This window comes from Amblyomma maculatum, chromosome 11 (genome assembly GCF_055883805.1).
Source record: "Amblyomma maculatum isolate TAMU_Amacu chromosome 11, ASM5588380v1, whole genome shotgun sequence".
NCBI classification, from domain to species: Eukaryota; Metazoa; Arthropoda; class Arachnida; order Ixodida; family Ixodidae; genus Amblyomma; species Amblyomma maculatum.
Genome location: NC_139354.1, coordinates 104,819,956 through 104,836,996, shown reverse-complemented (window position 1 = coordinate 104,836,996; position 17,041 = coordinate 104,819,956). Strand labels below are relative to the sequence as shown.

Here is a 17,041-nt window from a genome sequence, read left to right as displayed (position 1 = left end):
CTTTACAGGTCACCCTTGACCTGGAGGGGGTAAGCAAGCGCCACGCCCCAGTTGCTGCCCTGGGCCAGGCTGCCGCAGCCGATTGAAGAGTGCAAAGGGAGCACCCTCCTCTTCACTGATGGCTCGGTCCTGCCTTCCTCGGGCCAGGCTGCAGCAGCTGACGGCCCCACAGGTGGGGGTGTCCAGCTCTTGCAGGCTCTCCTTTCCAGGTAGCTCTACTGCAGCCGAGCTGGCGGGCCTCCACCTAGCAGCGGACTTCCTGGACACTGGTCAGCCCCCAGGCTTCTACACCATCCTGTGCGACTCGAGGCCGGCACTGCAGCTCCTGCGCAAGCCGTCCTGCTTCCAGCTATCGGCTTGCCATCTACGAGCGCGCCTCCAGGCCCTGGAGGATGCCGGCTTCGTCATCTCGCTGCACTGGATCCCGGGCCATGCGGGCATCCAGGCCAACGATGAGGCCGACGCACTTGCCAAGGCGGCCCACTCCGACCAGGCAAGTATGACTAATCATGTATCTGCCTTTGACTTTTCCAGGCTCCCCCTCAAGAAGGCCGTGAGGACCCTGCACCCCGATCGGCGGATCGCCGAGGGAAGGACATTCCACCGCCTGTCCGACAAGCTCGCCCGCAGGGAGCGAGCTCTCCTCCTACGCCTCCGCACCGGAGGTTCCTGGACGCCCACGGAGCTGTATGTCCGTGGCCGGGCCCCCTCCCCAGCATGCCCCTCCTGCGGTGATGCAGGTACGCTGGGGCACCTCTGTGTGTGCCCGGCACACGCCCACCACCGTCGGAAGATGGAGGCAGGCTACCGGGCCCTCGGACTTCCTGCTGCCACCGAGGACCACCTGCTCTTCCCAGCCAGGAGCCCCCTGGCAGCCCACCGGCTCCTGCTGGCCTTCCTGGAGGAGTCCGGCCTGGCTGCACGACTGTAGTCCACCACCGGGCCTGCTGACCTGCTGGCCACAGCACTGGCGACGGAGCCGATGACAAGGACGACGACGAGAGCGACTCCACGATAATGACCCCCCCTCCCCCCCAAACATCCCATCTCCCCTTCCCCCGGACACCAAGAGTGCCGCCGCAAATTAAGGCCGGCATAACCCGTGTCTGGTATCCCCCCTCCCGAGAATAACCCAAAGACCCCAACCAACCGCATCATCGTTCGCTCCTAGACTTCATCACATCAGCCAACCTTTTTTGATGTATTACATGAACACATCATGTTCTGCATTCAGTTTGCACAACATGCGCACAGACGCATTCGTGTTCAAGCAGATGCTCTGTATTTCGCACACACCACAAATTATCAATGATGGTGATAGTTATTTTGATGCATCACCGCACATAATCTGTGCCCTTTAACATTGGAGAAGCACAGGAAGTCACTCATAGGAAACTAAATATAGATAGCTAGCACTCTGTAGCTAACACTTGGTTATCCTGACATTTCTTAACATCCTTGTTAAGCAGAGAAAAAACAGCACACACACACAAACAAAAACGTACGATGACTGTTTCATAAAACACTGTCACTGTCCTGTAGTCTAGCAGGCACTAGTTGCTGCCTACGTGGGCAAAAGGATAGTCATTTTGATGCCAAAACCAGAGACAACCTGCCACTCTTGCATGCATGATGTAAGGAATTCAACAAGTGTATCCGCAGACTGGGCTCTGTCTGGTGCAACAAGGATTGGGACATCCTTTGCCAAAATACTGTTAATACGCAAGTCCTCGTTGCATCTTCCAATACTCTTGGTTGAAGGCACAGTGCTATTTCCAAAAACATATAGGTCCGTTACCTCAGGTACAATTTATATGCTACACCTTGCTGCTGCCGAGGCACACAAAAGACAACCAGAGTTACCTGTGTCAATGAGAGTGAAGTTGCCATTCAGACTTTCTTTGGTAAAACAGCTGCGCTCTTGATTTGACATACTGGCTAACTCACTGTGTTTGCTTCATTTTGTTGCCAAACTTGCTTGCAGTGATGCTGCATGTGGTCTGTTCCGTTGCAGCGAAGACATTGCATCGGTCATTTCGGTTGCTCTCGGGCAATATTGTAACTGTTGTTACGCAGATGTACAGTACAGAACAGTACAGAACTACTGCAGCCGCTGAATGAGGGCACCCAGAACGGGCCTACACTTCTCCGTCCTCCATCTCTACTTGTCTTTCTTCTACACTTATAATATACGTGTCACTGCCCCCCTCCTCCTGCAGCATCGCCCCGACGCGGTGTTACCGCCGGACAAAACAGAGAGAAAGAGCCTACACGGAGCTAAAACACTGGTCACACATCACACAAAAGCCGCAGTCAGCCGAAGTCAGCTGGGAGGTCACTGGTAGTAAGGTTTCATTCGCACAACATGCACAATGTCGCTGTGATGGTTGGTATGCGATGAGCCGGCTGATGAGGTTGGGGAAATTTGGTATGTTTCGTCGCTTAGGCGGCAGACAACAAGGGCAAAAGTAGTGGTGCAGTAATTTTTCAGACACCCACGACGAATGGGTGTCCAGACCCACACATAGTCGGTGTGTAGGTAACGAAACAGTGTCCAACGTTGCAATGTTGTAGTATCTGCATCGATCTGCTACTGACGGTGTATTTGTTGTCTGGCTAGATGCCGCGCTGAACATAAGTGGCGACGTCGAGGTCAAGTTCAGTCTCACTGTCAGTGTCAACGGACAGCATAGCATCCAGCGGAGTGGTAATCTGGCAGCGGGCCGTAAATGCGGTTCCACGGTTGGTAATAGCTGCAGGAGCGCCGTGGCGTGGGACGATGTTGTGCACAAAGAATGTGGCGATTTCAGCAGCAGTACCGCTTGAAAGTGTCTTCCTGCTAAGGTGGCTTCATCGCTCCTCTGAAAATTCTTGCCGTCCTTGTAAGCACCTGTCCTGTCCCCAGAAAAGTGGATCTTCTATTTCCGAGGAAGCTCCAGACGTCCTCTCCGCGTCAGGTTGCGAGACCTCCGACGCATGCTACTGATGCATGATTGCAGCTCAGGTCGGCACGGAGTCTAGGCCTAGTGCTGCGGCTGCCACGCTGGCAGAGGTCGCTTCGCCGGAGTAGCTCGCTGCCACTCCTGCCCTGCCGTCGACACCTCAACTTGACCATCGGCCTCAGGTCCAGCTTGGAGCTCCCGGTTCTTCAGCACCAGCGCCCATTCAGCCTTCCCAAAATGGACAACAGCCCGTAAGTGAACTGTTCTCTGGGCGGAGCACGGCTATGGCCACTCAGCTAACATGACGAGATGCACATCCAACAGTGCGACCTGAGGAGACAAGCTCTCGAATGGACCTACCCACGAAACACAAAAAGAGCTAATTGACATCTAGAATATGTATAGGCCAAGAAATGACCACTTCTAAAAGAAGACTCATTTGAGACGTTCTGTAGACCCAAGAGCTACAAGCCTTCCTGTAGCTCCGATTTAGCTCTGCTAATGCTACGCCAGTAGAAGTCTTGAAAACTTCTCGCCTAGAAAATTTTTATACTTGTTCTAGACATTGCTTCTAGCAGTAGCTCTGCTATAGCTGTGCTAGTAGACATCTTTAAACCCTCTTGGTTAGAACGTTTCTATTCTTGTTTTAGATGTGTAACGATTTGCATTTTGTGCTCATTGTCCTCAATTCTGCATGTGAGGTCACAGTGCTCTGCTTTGAGAGCATTTTTTCTAAATTTAATAAAATGTCACAGTTAACTGGGGAGAAGGCGAATTGATGAAGGCTTGCACTTTGTGCAACACAATAAGACACAGCTAGAGATGGCGCAAAATCAGTTGGGCTAAGGAGAATTGAAATTTTAATTTTTTAATAGAATTTTCAATTTTACTCCTTTACCACCCCACCGATTATGTGCCATCTCTAGCTGTTTCTTATAGTGCTGTAGAAAATGCAAGCCTTCGACAATTCACCTTCTCCCCAGTTAACTGTAATTTAAAATTTAGAAAAAAATGCTCTCAAAGCAGACTATTGTGCGATCTCACATGCAGAATTGAGGACAATGAGCACAAACTACAAGTCGCTACACTCAATAGTGAATGCACATGCTGAATATATGAAGAACACATGCTTCTCCAGTCTGAATTTTTATTGCACTCTATCTACAAAAGTAAAAGCAATCAGCAAATAAACTTGTTGACAATATGGATTTGAGAAGCCTTTTTTGAAGGTTCTTCTGCAAAAGTAAATTCCAAACAACCTAAACTGGCAAGAACAGTTAACTTACAGGCATGCATGCAAATGCACTGGCGTAAACTCACTGGAACCATCCGCCCAGAAAGTTCTGTATAAAAATATTTTTTTTTATAGCTTGCATAGATATACAAAATCAAAATGCACACTGAAGGCATTGGCTGATGAGCTAAATTCAATGGCTTATCGTAAGCTCCAGGTTCTGCCTTTTCCAGGGGTCTTTAAGGCAGACAAGATTCCAGCAACCTGCAAAGACACAAAAAAGCTCCAAATAATCAAACGAGCCAAAGCCAGTGGCAGTTGAGCTACGTGCCTGCGTTTTGGGGGTTTTTAAGAAAAACATGCACGGAGAAAGGAAACACCAAAATACAGTGATACCACTAGCATCTATTTAAAATGCCCGGACCTACCATGAACGCCATTGAAATTATTCACCTAGTAGGCCATGCATAAAAAAAAATCCCTTATAGCTCGCACCACAAAACGAGGTCGAAGCAGAAAGTTTTATTCACCCTGTACATACACAGGAATCCTTAAAGTGAGCTGAGGTTACTAATTTGAAAACGCTACGGTGCAAAGATGACAACAAAAACGAATAGGACACCATATGCGCACAACTACCAACTCTTTGTTGGAAGAAAACACGAATATTCTACACCTGACGCCAGTGAAGTGCCGGAATTTTTCAAACAGACTCGTATAATTCCACATCTTCAACACGACCATTAGCAACAAAATAACTCTTCCCAAGATATATTACTTCAGTTCTACATTTGCTACCGCACGTACTAGCACGCATCACTGAAGTTAACAAAGCCAATACAATACAGCTAAGTTGCTTGTTGGGCAGTACGTTGAAACAGTGCTAGAAACATGGACAGATAGAAAGACAAACACGCATTGCTGTCTACCCGTGTTTCTAGCGCGCTAGTCAGACGCATATCTGCGGTTTAACTTCGGCGCGCAGCATTCACCATACAAGAGAAGTGAAAAGTTACTGTTGAGAAATATAAGCTCCATATCACAGCACAGCAGTGGTTGTAAAATACAGCGCGGGAAAGCTGCAAAATCAGCGTAAATGTCCAAGCGCGGGAAACAAAGACAGCACACCGAACACACACCATCGAGCGCACGTTGAGCAACCGTTGAGCATGTCGAAAGACGAGAAACGATGAGTTGAACGATCGGTGCGCGCGGGTAGCAAGCAGTCGCTAGCGACTGCAATGCCAAAATGCTAATAAAGCAATGACTGCCTACAAAACCCAACTATTACAAAAACAATTATAGGTTATTTTATTTTGTTTTTCAATTTAACCTTGTCCTTAGCAAAGACACAAGAAAAAAAAAACTAAAATAATAAAGAAATGTTGACAAATCGTAAATTGCATCGGCATCGAGCAGAGCGCCATCACGCAGCAGGCTTCAGCGTGCGGAACGATGTTTGAGCGTACAATCGGCTCTCCTGCTGACTGTTCTCTTGCCCAAGCAACAAACAACATTATTTGCTATGCATGTTTCGGCAGTGTGGTCGTTTTCACGTGCTCCCAAGCAAGCCGGAGTAGAAGCATGTCATTCGCGTGCCTCCCGTCTTCTTTCAGGACCCGTATGCTACCCCAGTGCGGCCTTACGAGCGGCAATACGGTGGTTTTCTGGTGTTGGGCAGGCAAGCTGGAATGAAGAGGCATTCGTAGCATAAAAAAGTGTTGTCATTCGCGTGCCTCCCCTCGTCTTTCAGGACCGGTGTGCAATCCAGGTGCAGCCTTACGAGCGGTAGGTTAGCTGGACCGTAAATGACGGGGCTTTGGTTCCCGCTAGAACGAACCGCAGTTTCAAAGTTCGAGGTCATTTTAAAGCGGTCTCTTACCTTCTGTTCTGATTATCAAATAATCATGTTGAGACATTGGAGTAATGCAAAGCTGTCTAACAATTTATGTGCCGTAATTATTGCTTAATTCCGTGGCTGCAAAAAACCATGCAATAAATCATGTGTTTCATAAACATTCTTTGAAAGAGATTCAACATTCTGAACAGGGGAAACATGAAGTATTCTTTTGCGGACTTTTTGAAGTTAGTAAACCCTTTCTACAATAGTATTTGTGAAACGTTTTTGAATAAACATCGCTGAGAGGTCTTTGGAAAATATATCTAATTGATGTCTCCAAAAAACATATCTGAGACGTCTTTGAAAAGGCGTCTTAGTATAGACGTGCTAACGAAGTTTACCATGAAACTTCTTTCCGTCGACGTCTGTGAAATGTTTTGTTCTAGAACAAGATGTTTGTAGCCTTTCAGAGCTGTTTACAGAAGTTTATTAGACGTTATGTGTTTCGTGGGTATCGGCTCCACCATCCGTATCAACAAGCACCCGTGCCCCTCACAAGCGTCCTTCGGAAGATAATCAACCGAATTCGTCCTCGGCAAGTGGTGGCTATCAAGGAGAGCGCTCCTGTTTAACTATCGAAAACCAGGTTGCACCTACACCGGGATCGTGCTCTTATAAAGTGGCGAAATCTCTAGCCAACAAAAACCTCACCGATATACCAATCAGGATCATCCAGGCCAACTTGGACGCGTGTCTCGGAACCAGAGGTTTTCGGGGCTTCACGGCAAGGAAGAAGTCGAACACTATAGCTGTGTGGCTCCCGACACTTACTGCGGTGGAACGTGTCCAAACGCTTAGTTATATTTCAGTGACAAGTGAGATCTCAGTGCCTGTACAAGTGTATCTAGTTGAAGGCTCCGACTTGCAGCGTTGCGTCGTTTACAACGTTGACATAAACGAAGATCAAACCACCCTTCAACGTGAGCTGTACTGCCCAACGCACCGAGTCATACAGGCCCGAAACATAGGAAAGGGGCGTTCCTGCATGATCACCTTGCAAGGCCCTCCAACACTCCCAGCCTGTCTGTACTACTACGGCTGCATATTAAGGCCACGGCCGTATAAACCGAGTGTGGTTTACTGTTATAACTGCTTTCGGGCAGGGCACATGCGCAAATCTTGCCCCTTTGCTACTGCCGATGAAGGTACGTCTGAAGGAAAAGTTACGTACCGATGCGGCCTCTGCAAATCGGACGACCACGAGATAACATCTCCAAGTTGTCCGACAAAGCAGAAGGCAACGCAGAAGGCTCGTCTTCGGAACACCAAGCGTTGGCCAATAGAAGACATGACACCGGTGCAGACATCCAATCGCTTTGCAGCTCTTCAGTGGGATGATGAGTGGCCAGAGCTTCCTGAGCCCGCTTCGAATGCATCTCCAGCTAAGACAAAGTCTAATGATACGGTGCTCAAGAAACGCCGTCGACAACAGCCAATACAGCAGCGTACTGATCTACCAGACGACGATATGGCTGTAGTGGATGAGCAAATCAATCGTCTCTTAGCAGAGGTTTCTAAGCTCCGACAACACCGCGAAATGCTTGCTCGACGTCGGCGAGCTGCAGAAGTAACCGCCAAATCTAGTAATTGCCCAACACAACCGCCTTCATCCCACGCAACAGGGCTATTTGCTGCCTCGTCCCAGTGTACCACAACGCCGAATGATAACTCCAACATCGCTGCTCCACTATATGGTCAACCAGTTGTCCAACCTGACATCTGTGATGCTACAGCGCTTGGACTAGCACACAAAAATGGCGAAATCCGGTCGTCCTGGTGTACTACAGTGGAACTGTAGAGGCATTTCCACGAAGGTGGCCGAGCTCAAGACCCGACTGCAATTTAACAAGCTTCGGGTGTGGGCTATGTTACTTCAGCAAACGAACGCCTTGCCATCTATTCCGGGCTTCAGCGGCTACGTGTCTCCTTCAATGACCGACCGTCGCGTGCAGACTGCTTCTCCCCCGGGAAAGGCGGCGGTATACGTTGAAACGCATATTCCTCATGTACGCCTTTCTCTCGAAAAATGGTGCACATCATACCAAGGAGTAGTAGCAGTTGCGAAATTTCTGAAAGGAACCGTTGTTCTTGTTTCTTATTACGTTCGACGAGCTGGAGGCGCCTCTTCCTATATTAATCTTGGCTGGTTATTAAGTGTTCGTCGACAATACCCCGGGTGTCCAATTTTAGTCGGAGGCGACTTTAACGCCCCTCACCCAGATTGGGGGTATCCGACTGCAAGCCCTCGTGGTAGGCGTGTGCGGGACGCCTTCACTGATGCCCTGTTTGTTCTGCTTAATCACCCTGGGACAGCAACACGGCCTGTGCGTCACATACGTAGTGCTGCTTATGCTCCAGACTTGACGTGGTGGTTGGGCGCAGGAACTCCCTCATGGCACATGGAGCCGGACTGCTGGGGAAGTGATCACCACCCTATCCTCATCGGTCTCCATCCCTCCCGTCTCCGCCCTTTACGCTGCAAATATTCTGTGATAAACTTGGACAGCTTTCGCTCATGTCTCGACAGTATGTCTTCAGATTCGCCGTAACTCCTTGTTGACTGGATACAGAGAGCACTAAACAGCGCTACGACTACTACGTGGATTGATGTAGATCGACCGGCACCAGATCTCGGCCTGCTTAACTTGTGGGCAGCCCGCCGTCAAGCTGAGCTGGCTGCTACGCGAGACCCTACTTCGGGGCAGGCACGTACACGACTGAATTATCTTACCGCGAAGGCTCGGAGATATGAACGCGATCTCTCGCGACGCCAGTGGCATGCATGGTGTGAACAATTTTCTGATAAATCATCGAATGCCTCACTATGGCGAACGTTTCGTGCAATGAAACACGGTCGTCGTTCTACTGATGCAGCAGCAACAGCATGCTTTGCGGCTAATCTGTCGCCGGGCGATTTCGCCAAAGAAGCTGCTCGAAAATTTTTTCCCAAAATACGATATACCGCCTCCTTCAGCTGTAAACTTTAATTTGGCAGGTATCCCTGCAGACGCATGGAAACTACCATCTGCTGCCGACGCAGATGGAATTGCGACCCCGTTTTCGATGTGCGAGCTGCTGGCTGCAATTGACGATCCGAAACGGAAAACAGCGCCCGGCCTGGACAAAATTCAGTATGAGGTTTACAAGATTCACAGTACTGCTGCACTTCCTCAACTACTAGACACCATAAACAAAGTGCGGCTTGATGGTGTCGTACCCGAGAGCTGGAAAACCGCTGTCGTGATCCCTATTCCCAAACCTAGGAAGCCTCCAACGGACCTCGCCAACTTACGACCAATCTCCTTAACATCAACGCTTTGCAAGCTCGCAGAGAAAATGCTAGCCACACGACTTTCTTGGTGGCTTGAACAGCACAGTTTTTATCACCCAGCTCAAATTGGATTTCGTCCATACATAGGTACAGAGGACGGGTTGGCTGTCTTGGCATCAGAAGTTCTACCATCTACCCGCAGCCGCAATGTACGTACCATATTAGCAATGGATGTTGAAAAGGCATATGACAACATCAGTCATGCTGCAATCCTGAATGCTATTGACATGCTTCATCTCCCTCCGAGTACGCACTTTTGTCACATCATTTTTGGACGGAAGAAAATTTGCAATACGCCTCAGCGGTGACACTGTTGGTTCATTCACCCCGCCGGGGTGGCGCAGTGGTTACGGCACTCGACCACTGTTCCCAAGGACGCGGGATCGAATCCCGGCCTCGGCGGCCGCTTTTCGATGGAGGCGAAAAGCAAGGTGCCCGTGTTCTGTGCGATGACAGTGCACGTTAAAGAACCCCAGGTGGTCGAAATTTCCGGAGTCCTCCACTACGGCGTCTCTCATAGCCTGAGTTGCTTTGGGACGTTAAACCCCACAAACCAAACCAAACCTGTTGGTTCATTCGTTTCACTACGTGGCGTGCCCCAGGGATCAGTATTGTCTCCGACGTTGTTCAATATTACTTTCATCCCATTGGCGTGGCGCTTACATGATATCCCTGAAACCAAGTTTTTGCAATACGCAGATGATATCACGGTATGGAGCACTCACCATGATTGTCTCACTCAAGAGGCCGCCCTTCAGTCAGCATTAGACGTAACCTCTGATTACGCATCCTCCATTGGCCTTCAACTTTCTGTGTGTAAAACTTCATACACGTCAGTCGCCAACCGCCGGGGACGCCGTAAACTTGCCTCAAATCCAATTCGTCTCTCTCTATCAGGCACCCCAATACAAGAAAGTTCGAGCCTGAAAATTCTGGGCTTAACAATTCACCAATCAGGATCAGCGACTGCTTGGCTCTCTCAGGCAAAAAAGCAAGCACTTCAAACTATAAGTTTAATAAGAAGAATTGCACCTAAAACGGGTGGCGCCGGCTCGTCTGTTGCACGCCAGTTAGTGAGGGCGGTTCTGCAGCCCCGTATTGTTTACCAGGCCCAGTTCCAGCATCTTACAAGGGCACAATGGGATCGCCTTGAAGCCATAAATCGAGAAGCTATGAGGACCATAACATGCCTTCCACGAATCACACCGGTCGTAGCGTTACAGGAGAATGCGCAGCTCAACACCATCGATGAACTGGTGCAGCAGCGCCGTGATGCTCGCAGACTCAAGGCCACTTTGTCACATTCCACGCAAGCACTGAGGGCGTATGCAATGTCACACATTATTCTGCGCCAGTTCTCCCTCCCTGGAAATTTATACAGTTAGGAGACAACAAGCCAACTGACATCCGCAGACCGACGTCTGCCAACTCTGCATCGTTGCTACGCCAGAGATTTGAAGAGCAAGATACTAACCTGCCTCAAGATTCCATAGTAGTGTACGTAGATGGAAGCCTGCAAGGCTGTGAAGCCAAAACGGCAATCTACTGTCCACGGAGACCTGGCCTGAATCAGACAACTACGTTTCAGCTTTCGGAACCACTTACATCTTTCTGCGCTGAGCTTGTGGCAGTTCAGGAGGCACTCTGCTCCGTGACTTCTATAACCATGCTCCCTACAGCCCACGTTGTCCTCCACACTGACGCACTTCAGGCAGTACGTCTGCTCCGACGTGTCAGCCGCTGCCCTAAAATTTGCCAGGACATCCACCAGCTTGCGGCGCGCATCCCACAATCAATACGCATTGAGTGGGTCCCACGGGATCTGCTGCCTTCCCAAAGTCAAGCTGATTTTGCAACCCGCCTCGTGAACCAAGACGCATCAATCCCACGGCTTCTCGAAGTCGACGACGCTACCCTCCTTTTGTCAAGAAAGGAGCACCTCCGGCGCCGCACACGTGCACTTATCCCTCCGTGTGCGATATCCCTTCCCCACGGTCTCACCCGTGCAGAGGAGGTTGCGCTTAGGAGGATCCGGGTCGGTGTTGCCCTTACACAAGCTGTAACTAGGACGTGGTCATGCTTCCAACACATATCCTCGCCCAGGATGCCCGATCTGTAACAACGAAGATGTCGAGGCCGACGTCCACCACTTGCTGTGGGACTGCCCAGCACTTAAGCCAACACGAATCCGGCACCTGAGCATCGCTGGCCTTTCAGCAACCAATCCTGCCTCATGCGTCACTTGGACGCAGGGATCTCATCATCGCTCACTTCTGGACTTCATAAAATCAGCCAACCTTTTTCCATTCATTTAATCATTTATTCATCCTTCATCTCACCATGTACTGATGCCCTGAGGCAATAAATATCGACTAAAAGAAAGTGGCATCACGACCACAATCCATCGTTTTCTAGTGAACGACTTCGGAAAGGGGCCGAGGTCTATGCCAACTTGCTGGAAAGGGGTCTTTGGTGGCGCTATGGGTTGCAGAAAGCCAGCTCGTTTCAGAGGAGGAGACTTGTGTCCTTGGCAATCATGGCATGTTTTAATGTAATTACGCTGTGATGGTAGTAATCTGGGCCAATAATACTTCAGCCGAACCTTTGCCAGTGTATGACTGACCCGAAAGTAGATGGTGGATGGTTCATTATGATAAACACTCAAGATTTGAGAGCATAACTACGATGGTACAACAAGCAGAGACGTCTTTTTGCTGTGAAAGTTGCGTTTGTAGAGGACTCTATGCCGCAGAATGAAGGACTGCAGCCGACGGCGAAACGCGCGTGGTACACAAATGTTAAAGCCCTCCAGGTACTTAATGAGTGACACCAACTCGGAGTCTGTCCGTTGAAGTTGCGCCATATGGGACACACTAATGGCACAAAGAAAAGGGCAGTCTTCGGTGATCTCTTGCGAAGCCGGTTCAAGGGGCGCACGTGATAAACAGTCCGCATCATGGTGCTGCTGTCTGGACTTGTAGACGACTGTCATTTCGTAAATCTGCAACCGGAGGCTCCATCTAGCCAACCGACCAAAAAGGTTTAATATGCTGGCTAGCCAGCATTGCGAGTGGTGATCGCTGACCATGCGAAACGGTGATCCGTAGATGTATGGTCAGAAGTAAGATGTGTTGTCGGCCTAGTTGGTGCAGAACTTCAGACATCTTATAGTAGCGCGAAAAAACGCACACAAGACAGGGTACAGGACGAGCGCAAACTGCCAACTGTTTATTGGAAGGAAAGAGGAACGTATATTTAAACCCTCGGCCACTCAGGTGTTCATAGCCCCAATTGCACTCACCCCAACCGGTATCAAAATTCATCAATGACAAGCCTAGGCATGTGTAAATAAACACAAGGAAGCGATGAATAAACGATACAGATCTTAACAACAGTCAAACGTAGCAACTCTCTTGCCCGCTTGCTTGTGCTTTCTTCAGCGCTCATCCTCAGAGCATACTTCACTCAAGACTGCCTCACACATCTCAAAAGGTCAGAGCTGAGAGGCACCTTACTTGCATCATCGTAGCGCTGAAGGTAACCTTGAATATCGCTAGTGTTAACGGAATGTGCCACATTAAGAAAGCTCCGTCCATCTAAAAGGTACGTATTTTCACTGAAGCCTCGTTCTAGGTCAGCATTTCCGTGCGGCAGAGAAAGCAGTGCTTTTACAAGTTTCGAAAGCATGGGATACCTTGTTTCACCTGTTATTGTCTTCATGCAAAATATCTTTGCCCAGCAGTCATCTAGCCTTCCTTCCAGGGTGCCTTTGCTCTGATCGCACTTCAGCATGAGCCATTCATCGAGAGATGACACCTGACCATCACCCAAAACCTGAGGAAGTTCCACACAATGTAGTGTAAGGATCGCACTTCCTGCTCAGCATTCTCATACTGTAAACCCAGAAACCTTGCATGCATGACCACCTTATTTGTGAGGGGGAGCTTCTGAAGCAATGCTTTCGAGCAAGCAAGGTAAAATGCCCGAGCTCCGAGGCGGAACATTTTTTTCTCCGAAGGGTCCCAGTCTTCCATAGCTTTTTCTGTGTCCAGGCCAACTTCCGGTAGTGCCTTCCAAAAGGCAGCATCATCCAGGTTAAGCTTGGTTAACTCCTCTGCACTCTTGCTGCAAAATATTTTGCTTCTTAAGAACCGACTCAGAACTCGTCGCACTAATCCTAGAATTTCTTCATGAAGGACATGCAGAAGTGGCTCCCGCCTTTGGAAGAATTTCTGGAACCCAGTGAAAAGCTCTGCAGCATTCCTCAGAATAAGTACCTTTGCATAAAGGTCCTTGCTGCCAAAAGCTGCAGCAAGTCTGCTGTGTTCGGTCTGGGCACCTGGTCGCAGTCTACCACAATTCTAAAAAAAAGGACTCCAAGGCAGTGAATTGCTCCTTCCACGCGGACTAGAGAATCTTGCAATGCCAGCCAGCGATTAGAGACGTGTCGCAGGAAGACATGAGGCTCTATCCCCAAAATTTCTTGTTCTTTCAGACCCTCGGCACGCACCAGGGTGCCTAAAATAATAATAAACATCCCTGACAAGTTCTTCAACATCAGAACAAAATGCATCCACTCCAAGGCAGTGAATTGCTCCTTCCACGCGGACTAGAGAATCTTGCAATGCCAGCCAGCGATTAGAGACGTGTCGCAGGAAGACATGAGGCTCTATCCCCAAAATTTCTTGTTCTTTCAGACCCTCGGCACGCACCAGGGTGCCTAAAATAATAATAAACATCCCTGACAAGTTCTTCAACATCAGAACAAAATGCATCCAAGCCCTTCGAAAATGCACTGTGCACTTTGTGCAAAGTGCACTCCCTAACATCAACAAGATTCGGGTTTAACTTTTGTTTCAGCTTAGATTTCACACTCTTCATGACATTAGGGCCATCACTGAAAAAGCAAAGAAACCCTTGTTTTGGCAACTCAGTTAGGGCATCCTCTATGCCCCCTACAATTATATCCCCAGTGGCACGACCGAGGTTAAAAGAGTTCAAGTGCTCGACAACAACAGGCTTTGCACTTTCGGAGGAATATCTCACCAGCAAATCCAACTGCTGCACACGCTGTTCAGGCTTTGGAGTTTTGTCTATCATTAATGAAAAGAAAACATTTGGCCGACACAACTCTGTCAAAAGCTTTGATTTGAAGTAAGGCCCCAGACCATCTGAGATGACATAAGAAAGTTTTGCCCTTCCACAGGTAAAACTTTGCCACGTCACTGTCGGGAAACATCCTTTTATAGATGTGTGTTGCTGTGTCACCCCATGAGTAGGGAATGCCTTTTGAAACAACAGACATTGCAAATATGGTTTCAGCCTCACACACTTGGTCTTGCAACGAGGAACGAGGCCTCCCCCGTGAAAAATCTATCGTAGCTTGCAGTCTTCGGCACCAGTAGCACACCACTAGAATCTCTATGCTTTGCCGCAACCTCCACATGCTTCTTCATGTTTGCATGGCGCTTGACAGCAGGAGTACCATGCTGAGCACTGCAAATTGTCACATTGCGCAAGATACAAAAAGCATCCGTGTCCTTGATGCCTGCCCTGCACCGACCACTGATCCCATCATTCAGTACCGAGGCGTTGAATTTCGTGCACCGCCCTGTGAAGAAAGGAAAAAAGTTCATTTTATAACAGGCAAAATGTTCACTACTATTACAAGCAAACTACAGCCGGAAACTGATATTTTTTAGCCTCCGAAGGGACCAAGAACGTACAAATAATCGGGCATTTAGAAATAAAATTTATCGAACGAATCGTTTGAATGTACTCACCTTTACTCATGATGAACGCCTATCAACACTGTAGCGGTGCGACCAGCTGGGGAAACCAATCCGAGGTAAGCGTCCAAGACCGTCTCTCGGCGTCGACAAGCGGCGCACACGAGCTACGGTACCATACACATGCTCACCAACTTGTGTTCACCACGCACGTGTTTTCTTTTCATTGCTAGCGTTCCATGCATAGTTTCAAGCCACCAAGCCTCCGACTGGATTGGCCGCCGGCACAACTGCATGTTGCCAACGCAGCTCCAATTTTTCGCCAAATCTAGGAAGACTACAAACGTTCGCGGCTAATCTGGATATTTGGCGCAGTATGGCGCAATTTTAACAAATGTCACACTTTTGGCGCAGCTTGGTGCAGAAATATGCAGCTGTATCAAATTGGCGCAACTGTTGCACCCCTGCCGACGGCAATTTGCGTGACTTTTACGTGAACTTCAGCTGACAGCCGTGCGGAAATACGAGCCCTGCCCGAAAACGACACCCAAACATGCGTACCTTGGACAAACACCAGTGGGGGAAAAACGTAAATGCGAGCCCTGCGCGAAACGAAACTCAAACCATGAGGAGTCTCGTCATAAGGCGCACCTGAAGTTTTAGCCGACGGCAATTCGCGTTATTTTTACGTCAACTTCAGCGGACAGCCGTGCGAAAGTATGGGCGCTGCGCGAAAACAACACCGAAACATGAGTACCTTTGACAAACACCAGCGGGAAAAAAACGTAAATAGCCCTGCGTGAAACGAAACTGAAACCATGAGAAGTCTCCTCGCAAGGCGATAGGGGGAAACAGCGTCGCTGCTACTCGCGGAAGTGACGTGTCACGTGCTTGCGCGTCAGAGCGTCATCTGCTCGAGTGCTCCTACGGGATATGGTTTGCCAATACACTACCGGGAGCACAAGGGCAGCAGGCCGAAAGGTTCTCTCCAAGGGTTGAAAGTAGCATGCTTATGAAGTTGTCACTGAGTAAGCGCGATCACTTGCACATACACAACCACGTTTCTATCACATCGAGCGGAACAGTCAGCACGGCAATGCTTTAGCAAAACGACGCAGCAAAAGCACTGCAAACCCCGCAACAGCAGGCGTTGCTCAACAGACAGCTACTCTTTACAACAGCGCGCCCGCGCTGCCGCGCGAGCTCGCGCAGTGCTGTGGGAGCGAGAGTAACTCCGCGCTGTCGTCTGCTATTTTCTCCTGGCTGGCCGCGGACGTGCGGGCCGTGCTCCAAAGGCGACAGGTTTTCTAATGCAGTATGAGCCACGAGCACCCATTTCGTCTCTGCGCTTACGCGGAAGGCCTGGATATTACAGCGAAAAATCGCTACAAAGAAAAAATCAACTTGTGCGGTGGCATCGATCTCTTTGTACTTAAAAGCAAAGAAATGTGCTTCGATGAAGAGCTTGTTCCGAACGTTGAAATATCGGACATCAAGGATTATCTGGTCCACGCTACCAGCTATGTCACTCACGTGCAACTAAAGGCGAGGAAGTCGCTCGAAGCCCACAATTATTTGACGAGCGGCTTCGTTCAGGAGAAGTAAGGATCGCTCTTCATTGAAACTGCAACTTTTGAAAATTTCGATCATCGCGCCGTTTTCCCTAAGATGCGGTGGAATGCAAACGGAGAAATATGTTTTTCTGAGGCTGCGTATGAATGAAATAATCGAACGGTGGTATGCCTAATTCGCGATACCCGCGAAAAAGTCGGTGTAACTCAAGTGTGGCTTTTTCAAAATCTTATGAATTTCATCTGCGAAGCATATTGCGAACATAAGTGTGTGGCATTTCGATACTTCGATCGAAGGTCACTAGTTTCATGTTTCTATGCATGATACGATAAG

The 17,041-nt window shown here is 49.1% G+C and overlaps 2 pseudogenes; both read right to left on the bottom strand.

The window, feature by feature from the left end:
• LOC146174549 (uncharacterized) overlaps positions 1-17,041 on the bottom strand; it is a 342,251-nt pseudogene that overhangs the window by 120,294 nt on the left and 204,916 nt on the right.
• On the bottom strand, positions 3-15,200 carry LOC146174553 (uncharacterized; annotated as a pseudogene).